Source organism: Martes martes (genome assembly GCF_963455335.1).
Source record: "Martes martes genome assembly, chromosome: 8".
NCBI lineage: Eukaryota > Metazoa > Chordata > Mammalia > Carnivora > Mustelidae > Martes > Martes martes.
In genome coordinates, this window is record NC_137895.1 from 119,751,935 (window position 1) to 119,761,601 (window position 9,667).

Sequence of the window (9,667 nt, forward strand, 5' to 3'; positions counted from 1 at the left end):
CTCCAGCCTCCTAAGATGAAGTAAGATGTTACCCAGAGAACATTTAAGGCACATTGAAAAGCCAAAGGACGTTTTGAACGATTGTGAGTGAACAGGCCCACTATGTAATGGCGTGGGGGTGGGGGTTTCTTTTAACCAATGCTGTGGATGGTGAGTATATACTTTGTCCTCCACTTACAGGATTACAGTTCTAGCTACCTTTCAGGAGATACCGCCATTGGACCTGAAGTTGCATTTACTTGCACTACATGAATGAAAAATAATCACTTGTTAAAATGTCTTAAAAAGTCTTAAGACAAACCAAGCAGCCTTTACAAGAGTACTGGGCAACATCTTTTGCTAAGGTATGGAAAGTGTCCTCTAGGCTTCACAGCACATTTCCTGGATGTACATTGAGGCACGGGGCAAAAAGAAAAAAAAAAATGAGAAAAAGAGCCCCATTTGCAATGAGAGAGCAGGAGAAGGGAAAGCCTGGCTTTGTAATAATAATGTAAAACCCCCAGAGTAGATATCAGACAAGTTATGGCACTAACAAATACATAAGACACACAAGAACAGCTTTAAATAAACAAGTAGAATTGATTTGTAAATCATACTTTTGCATTCAGGAGCAATGGATGTCAATCAAATGCTGATGACATTTGCTTGTCAATACTGGGATGATGGCTGGGAAGCCGGTGACTTATTACATCAGGGCTAGAATCTGAAATGAGAAGCAAGAACAAATAGGGCAAAGGCAAGAGACAGTAACGTCCTGGTGTGACAATCTTCGGCCTGGGATCCTGCCTGGGCATTTCCTTGTCCGTTCCTTCTGCCTAACTTCCACCCCATGTCAATTTAGTTCTTTCTTTCCTTCTTCTATGTTTCAAACCGAAATAAGGTCAAATGAGCAGACAGAAGAAAACCACATTGGTTCTTTTAAGAGAAATGTCAGCAGCTCCTTTAGGTCTTTCCGGGGAGAATCAAGAGTGAGCCCCCAGCCTCTGGGGCTCAGCCTGGCCCAGGTCTCCGTATTTTCTCTCCCTCTGGCTGCAACTGGATAAGAGTCCTTCCCACTCCTTGAATCTTTACCTTTTAGGGTAATGGTTTCAGAAATGTGTGCCTGTGTCTTGGGCATAAGACTTTGGTTCACAGGAGGTATCTTATTTTCATATGTTTGGGCATCAGACACATAGAAAGTTCTCTCCCGGCCATAATACCTATTTTCCTAACACACCATGTGGGTTGCTTCTAAAAAAGTCACCTTTCTTTTGGGGGACAAGACAGTAAAGTGTGGGAACGGCCATGAAGGTTAATGTATTAATCAAACACTTTTAGAATGCACCAAGTTATCAAAATTCATAAGACCTCCTCATTGCCAAAGAGAGTCCAGTGGGGGATAGACGGGGACTTTTTAAAAGGTAGAGTTGAATAAGTAAATTCTCATTGAAAAGCTCCAGATACACCTCCACTGAAGACAGCTCATCTTTCAGAGGAAGCCAGTGAGGATATCATGAAATGGTAGAGGCGGAATGAATGCTAGAAAGCTCGCCTGTACTTGCTCACTTTTGCAGATGGTAAGTGTGAGACACAGGTGTGAGCAGAAGGATAGGCCTCCCAGTGCGTGTGCTGCTGTACTCTCCTCTACGCCGCACTGTCAGACCTCTGGGACCGGCCCTGCAATGGAGGCGATTCTCTTTCCACCATCTCCGATGCCGAAGCCCAGCTTGGCTTTGCAAGGGAGGGCACCAACATTTTAAAAGTCTGCTGAGATTTGGAAAAGTGCTCTGTGGGCATTATGCACAAGGCAGGCAACATTTCCCAGGTCACACAGCTGACCCGTTCTTCCAGTGAGGGGACAAACCTGGTGGTGCATGGACAGCTGGCTTTTGAGTGAAGTCAATATACATTATCAATCTCCTCCCTCTTCTCTAGAGGTGTCCCACCATGTGCTTTGGGAGAAACTTTTTTTTTTTTCTTTTTGGTTCAGGGATGACTGGGTAGTAGATGAACTAACGGCTGGTGGCTGCCACTTTCCACTGCTTGAATTTCTCAGAAGGTTCTCTGGAAAGTTACTCACGCTTCAGCCCTTATTCTGACAGTTTGAATAAGCCATCTGATATGGCATATTACTCATCATCTCTATATGTATATAATAATAGAAAATGTGTCAATTAAAAAAAAATATTTGATTCTCTTCAGTCCTCATCAGAGAAGCAAGTTTTCTCTCAAAGTTGATATTAATCTTGGAAGCAAGCCCTGCGATCTAATTTCCCCCATCATGTCTCAAGAAAACATAAGGCTCTGTGTTCCCATTTCCTTTAGCACCTGGGCCTCTGTGACCATTCAGATCATAAAGTCCAACACAGAAACCCAAGATCTGGGTTGGGTGATGATCCACAGATTTTCATCTTCCCGCATCATTTCTGTCTCTTTCGGAGAACCGAGCAGATCCGAAGCCACACAACTCCCACACAGACGTGCACTGCCATCCATTAATCTTTATCGAGCGCCCACTGGCAGCACAGCCCTACACTGGGCTCTTATGAGGCAAACAAATCTTTAGTCATGAGAATGGTTTCCAAATCCAGCAGTACTGAACCAAAAATAGCATTTATAAGAGGAAAATAAGATGAGTTAACAAACCCAAGGACTATCTACAGAAATAGAGATAAAAAGAGTAAAAAAAAAAAAAACAAAACAAAAAAACCAAAAAACAAGAACCAAAAAAAAAAAAAAAAACCCCCACCAAACCCTCAGACTGGGATCAGCTATTTACCTTTGATTCCTGGATCTCCTAATTATATTTCAGAACATACACCCCATGACTGAAGAGTTCTAGGTTTCTAGCCAGAAAGGGTCTGCTTGGAGTAATGTAGGGAAGTAGTATATCCTTACAGCTTTGGAATCAGATGGGTCTTAATTTGGATCCTGGTTTCCTCATTGAGTTGCTATAAAAGTCATTAAATCTCCCCGAGGCTTCATTTCTTTTTCTCTAAAATGGGAAGAACAGTAACACCTAACTCATGGAGTTGTTGTGAAGCCTGAGCAAGTTAATGCATATAATGATAATGCTACCCAACTCATAACCAGAGCCCAATAAAAGTCCATTTCCATGTTCATATGTTGTAGGACCTCTGAACAGTACATGGGCATAGGAGCTGGATGGTAGAACACATGCTCAGCACAGGAAGCTAAAGCATCAGACTTAAGACCAATGACATCAAATGGATACTAAATGTCATAGACTTAGACAAAATTAGAACACCCAAGTTCTCTAGGAGAGCTGCCCGTGTGTACTATTGTATAATATAAAACAAAGTCAGACAAAACTCAACACAAGGATCACTTCCTGCTTCTCCAAAGGAAAAAAAAGAAAGTTGTATACCAAGATCATTTGAATTCACTGCAGTTTGACAGACCAAGATTTTGGATTTACAACCTGGTAGGAAGCATTAAAACCTGTTTTCTCCTGCTCTGGGAAGTTCCCCAAGTCAACAAGTTGCAAGTGTATTTAAAAATCAATGAGATAGTTACTCAGGAACTCTTCCTGCGGATGGTGATTCTCAGAAAAAGGGGACATATGAGAGAGGGCTGCTTTGAGTTAGCTAGAAGACTCATCAGTCACTCTGAAGGACACCTACATCATAACCCCATGCAATAGGGAATTTTCAACAAAAAACCCTCTATGGAGGATAGTGAGTTGGAAAACTAGCCTGGCAAGTCTATTGGCAGAAAATTACTGAATAGTCAGGAGGAGATGCTAATGAGCACATTACACAAAACTTGTTTACAATGTATGGCTTTAAGTTGGTCTCAAATTCTTGCCATATCAATCAATATAAGGAAGAAATCTCTAGGATGGATATAATATTTCATACTTGTTTTCCAGTGAGTGGAATGTTCAGTCCCTAAGACCCTACTTGATGTAGAACTGAAGGAAAAGTTACCAAGAATGAAATCTAAGAGGGTCAGGCAGTCCTCCCAAGGGACAGTCATGATACCTCGGCCATACAAGGAAGATGGGTGAATTAAAGAAACTAAACACAGGTGCCATTAGACCTTGAGGAATTTCAAGCGGAAAATATATCATAGGAACACAGACCAACCAGGCAGGCAGCAGTAAAAACTGGGGTAGTCTTACTGTTTTGTTTCTTTTGTTTTGTTTTAAAAATCTAAAGCATCATGAATCCTAAGAGGTGTAACAGAGAACCACCAACAGAGCCAGACCCTGCCAAGAGCAGTTGATCTTCTAGAATATCCTAGAATCTGGCTCTAAGAGAAAGTGGGCTGGAGTGGATATGACTACCAAGGGAAGGTGCATTTGGCCCCACTCCTACCCCAGAGCCCGTCACCTTCAAATATGAACAATCTGTCCTGTGAATAAATACTGCATTTACAATAAATACTGGGTATTTGTATGTGAACTGACGTATCAGCTTTTCCCTAAATCAGGCAACCTCTTGGGAAAAGTCTTAAACTATATAAAAATAGATGCAATCTGAAACCATAATCCTAAAAATAAATTGCAGAGGTAGGTAGTTTAGATCTGTAATAAGCTAGAGGGGAAAAAATGAGGGAGTTGTATGCTGAATATAAGTAGTTGTATATTTCAACATTTCCCACTGAGAGTAGTTGTAACAATTCATAATTTATTTTTTAAAGATGTATTTATGAGAGAGAGAGAGAGAGAAAAAACGCACGTGATCATGTGGGGGTAGGGACAAAGGGAGAGGGAGAGAATCACAAGCAGACTCCCCCATGAGCACGGAGCCCAATGCCAGGCTTGGTCTCAGGACACCAAGATTATGACCTGAGCCGAAATCAAGATTCAGTTGCTTAACTGACTAAGCCACCCAGGTACCCTGTAACAATTGATAATTTTATTAATTACTTTATCTTTTGCTCTGGAAAGTGGAAAAAGTTAGTAAAAGTTGATGCTATTTAGATGAGGGCTTGGTGTTTTTCTTTAGCCCAGAGAGTCCCATATTCAAGGGGTAATCTTTCCACTAGTCAAAATCTGCAAAGGTTCTCTGACTTCACTCGGGCTTCTAAGACTCATCAGCACATGGGCATATTCCAAGTGTGAGCTTCTTCACAGATGCTAATCATTCTGGGTCTTTTTAGCCTTTTATTGTCTGCTGCTCTCTTGTCTGGACCATTCCAGCAGGCTGGCAACTTCACAGGGGCAGGAACAGGGGCAAAATTGCTCATTTTATTACCAATGGCTGCTTTTGTAAAAGAAAGTTCAAAACTGTTTGCTAAATTGAGGATCCCCTAGGCAGGTCCATTATCCAGGAGCTGCCATCGTGTACATACACATGTATGTGTGTGTATGTGCAATCATACATATATATATGATTTCTTTCATTTCCTCTTAAGGATTTGTTTTTGTGGGTGGGCAGAAGGTCTCGTTATTTGGATAATGAGAGCCAGAAGTGGACCACCCATGATGGATTCTCTTCGTTAAAGCCCCGTAACATGATTCCGGCACCCGAGTACATATGAACATTTGTTCTAGCATTCCACAGACCTCTTTGCCCATTTCCCCAGGGCTGAGGGTGGCATGGGCTTTTTTTTTTTTTTTTTTTAAAGGCCTTGAATAGAAACAAGAAAAAAAGAAGGAGCTAATTAAAAGGAATTTTAGACGTGTGGTTCTCAGATATAATCAGGCATTAGGTCTAAACTACATAATTAACTTTTCCTTCAGAAATTCAGAACAAGCTCAGAAGACCCTAATCTAATGTTTTATCCAGTATTTGACTGTACTAGTTAGAATGAATTCTCTGGATAAGTCACTTCTATTATCTTCTCATTAATGTGTTCAATGTAATTCAATTGAATGGAGTTAAAACCCACAAGAACGGGACTCTGTTATCCATTTCCTCCTCCTGAAGCCTCTCCCGTCACCAGACAGTCTCCCGCTGGCATTTGCAATGATCCACCTTCAGCACCTGCTCAGGGCGTCCCCACTCCGCCCTGACACAGTAACTTCCTCATTGTCCGCATGGCCGCAAAGTCCAACTACGAAAGCTCAGAATGCCGGGCTCCTCAGAAATTGCCACCAGGCCTCTTTGCCTTCCCAGCCTTGATTTTCATAGTCGGTCCCCTCATTATCCATTCTCTGGTTATTGGTCAAACACGCTGGAAGTGGTCATTAATTTCACCGGAAGTGGCCTTGTTATTTGCCACGTTGTCCTTGTCTCTCCTCTAGCCTGGCCCCCGACGTCCTCCCTCTCCTCTTTCCTCCTCCTAATATTATCCCTTTTTCAACCCCCCTGCCCTCCAGCTCCAAAGCCACCTCCTCTTTCGTCACTCCTCCTACCGGCTCCTACCACGCACCCCTTCGCTTGCTCCCCACCTCACTGGTACCTCCAGAGCCTGTGGTGCGTCCTCCTCTTGCTGGGCGTCCCTCCTCCCGCTTTGTTCCCTCTCTTGTGACTGAAACGCCAGGACATTTCATCTTTGGGCCCTACCCCACCCACAGGCCCTAAAGACATGTTGACTGGGGGCTAAATAGGTTGTTTGTTGATTGGAATTGTTAAACTGGGATCGACAGCATAGCTTTCAAAAGAACTTTGTAAGATTTAAGAAATCTAGATGTAGTGTATAAGGCTGGACTGGAAATTAGGTATTTCCAAGGACCAGACTTCCCTAAAAGAATGGAAACCCTTCAATTGCCAAAAAAACATTAGATTAAGAACCAGATTAGTAGCAGATCTTTATTTAAAAAAAAAAAAAGGAAAAATATGAGCTGAGAAATAACCTGTATAGGAATCAGAGTTAGAAACAGATTAGGGCCGGGGCACCTGAGTGGCTCAGTCGGTTAAGGGTCTGACTCTTGATTTTGGCTCAGGTCCTGATCTCAGGGTCCTGAGAACAAGCCCAGCATTGAGCTCTGTGCTCAGTGGGGAGTCTGCTTCTCTCTCTCTCTCTCCCTCTGCCTCCCTCACCCCCCACACTCCCTCACAAATAAATAAATGCATCTTAAAAAATAAAAATCCATGGTGCCTTAGATTTCATACCTAATATGTGTTCATCTCCCAGCAGGGATACTTGCAGATCTGGATCTAATAGCTGAAATGAGCGATTAGATTTGTTTACCGTATTTTTCAAAATACCTCATACCGCGCACATGGTGGAGAGTAAAAATTCACCCATGATTACTGAAAGAGGATATGAATTCCTCAGGGAGTCTGGCCCAAGAGGATGGGCATAGGAAGCACCCAAGATACACGCCCCAGTGGATCTCCCATGGAGTTCTTCCCTTTGTTTCTTTAAGATTCATGGGAAGGTATTCTGCCTGTGCTCTATCAACTGTCAAGAAGTGGATGCAACATATTTCTTCTAAAATACAGATTCATCATTTTAATTCTTTTAAACATCACTGAGTTCCAAAGAAATATTTGATGTTTCTAACAAGAAAACACAAAATAGCTCCTTAGAAATCAAGACAAGAGGACAACAGCGAGGTGACAGAAAGAAAGGCTGAGGTCTAGGGAGAAAGAATTGCACAGAAGTGTTACATCAAGGATGGTAGCTGCTATATAGAAAATAAAATACTTCTGGGTTCCCCAATAGCCAAGGCAAAAAGGGAAATGTCACAAGTTATCTTCATTTTGTGATTTATTAAAAGAAACGATTCAACATTCAGGACAACGAGATTTTTTTTTTTAACTATCAAATTCTAAGCATTTATTAAGTCAGAGGTATGAAACTGTATCATGAATAAGAGTCAAAAACAGCTTCCCAGAAAATGAAGAAATGGTCCCCAGCGAGAAACTGAAGCAGCCCAAATCGAATTCAGCTTACCAACCCTAGTACAACTTAAAATTCATTCAAAGATAGCTGACATGCTGAACATGCAGCAAACAGCACTCCCAGAAAATACACAATTAGCGAGAGCAGAATGAATGGGAAGAAGAGCAGAGGATACAGCTTAAGCCAGAAGGGGTGACGACTCATTTTCAAATAAAAACCAGAAGTGTAGTAAATGTTATCATCAGAGTGACGAAGCTCAGCGAAAACAAATGCAAATAAATTCCACATTTCGGTTTCTTTTTAGTATGTAATTTGAGGAGATCAGTCAAATGTGACTAGCTACAGAAAAAAAAAAAAAAAAAAAAGGAAGCTAAACCACTTGGCAGATTTGTTCCCAAGTCATGCCTACAATATTTTGACCCATGAATTACTACAGATATAAAAGCATTACTACTTATATTATAAAAACACAACCATGAGCAGACAGGAAGTTAACTGAATCACACCTCAGTGTTCAATTCTGAGGACAAAATGATTGCCTATACTGTCGGATAACAGTATTCATAAACACCAGGAGCTATTCAGAGAAAAGACTGCCAACCCCATGCACCCCTGTGAATTGCAAGCGCTGAGCTACTTACACCAAATACAAAAATCACTTCTCTCCCTTCCCATTGAATTGGTTACTTATAATTAAAAGTATTTATGCCAACCCTAGTAACGCCTTAATGAAGCCTGTACTAAGCCACCGGATATTTACTCACGGTCTCTAAAATACAGATGCGTGTATGCGAGGTAAGAGCGCCCCAGCACTCCCGACATAGCTGACGAATTTTCTGAAGATTTTTGAGTGTGCAGAATAGTAGGAATTTTAATGGTTTTCAGCTCCTCTTAGATCTACACACAAATATAGAAATATGTATTGTGAAATGCAAATGAACTTGAAATGGGTTCAGTGGATGGTAATGCCATCCCCATGATGGGCACATTCATACCCAGGACCAGAAACCACTCAAAAGGTAACAGTCTCCCACCAGCAAAAAATAAAAGGCAAACTGCTCTTACGAAGCGATAAACAGTACATAATACAAAGGGGGGAAATAAATACTCTTTCGTGACACAAAAGGGAACAGAGCCAGGGAGATAAAAAATGCAGGAATAAATATATGTGGTTTAAACTAGTAAAGGGGAATCTGAATGAGAGAGGAAAATGACTTGCTGATTTTCCTTCTTTGAGGGTGTTACAGGCCGGCTTCCTCTGATAACTCAAGCTTCAAATATGGCAGCACGTTTTAGTTCAGCATTTACGCTTTGTCAGGGTCACGAGCAGATTTTGAAGGAAGATGAGCGTATCTAAAGAACTGGAATCCCTTTGAAATGACAATTACGCTATTAGCAGTGCAATAGGAAATAAACAGTAGGTAGGAAGGAGAGGAACAGTGAAGATTCACCATACAGGTTGTCCTCCATTTCCTCTGACCAACTCCAAATCCACGGACATCCTTAGGGCTCTGATGGGATGATAAACCGTGCTCCTTTATAGTCATCAGGACTTGATGGATGTGTGCTATGAATGAATTGCTGGGAGTAGAGCAACTCCAAATTAAAATCTTCACTGTTTTGTTGGTCTGGAGATTCATTTTTGCTGTCATCCACTCCATGCACTCCTCCCTTTGTTTTTCGATTATTAATTTTGGAATCATTAATGATTTAATTTTTTAACCACAACTGCAATTATTTTAATGATTCATTTGCATAGTATTTTTTAATTGAAACTAGGAGAGAGTTCAATCTCAACTGAGTTCTCTGAAACGAAGTGGCCTCTTTATGGTAGATAGCAGATTTTAAAGGGATTTGAAGTCTTTGTGCGGAATTTAACTGCAATCATAGAGCTCGGTGCCACGGGATGATTGGGGCGTATGTACGC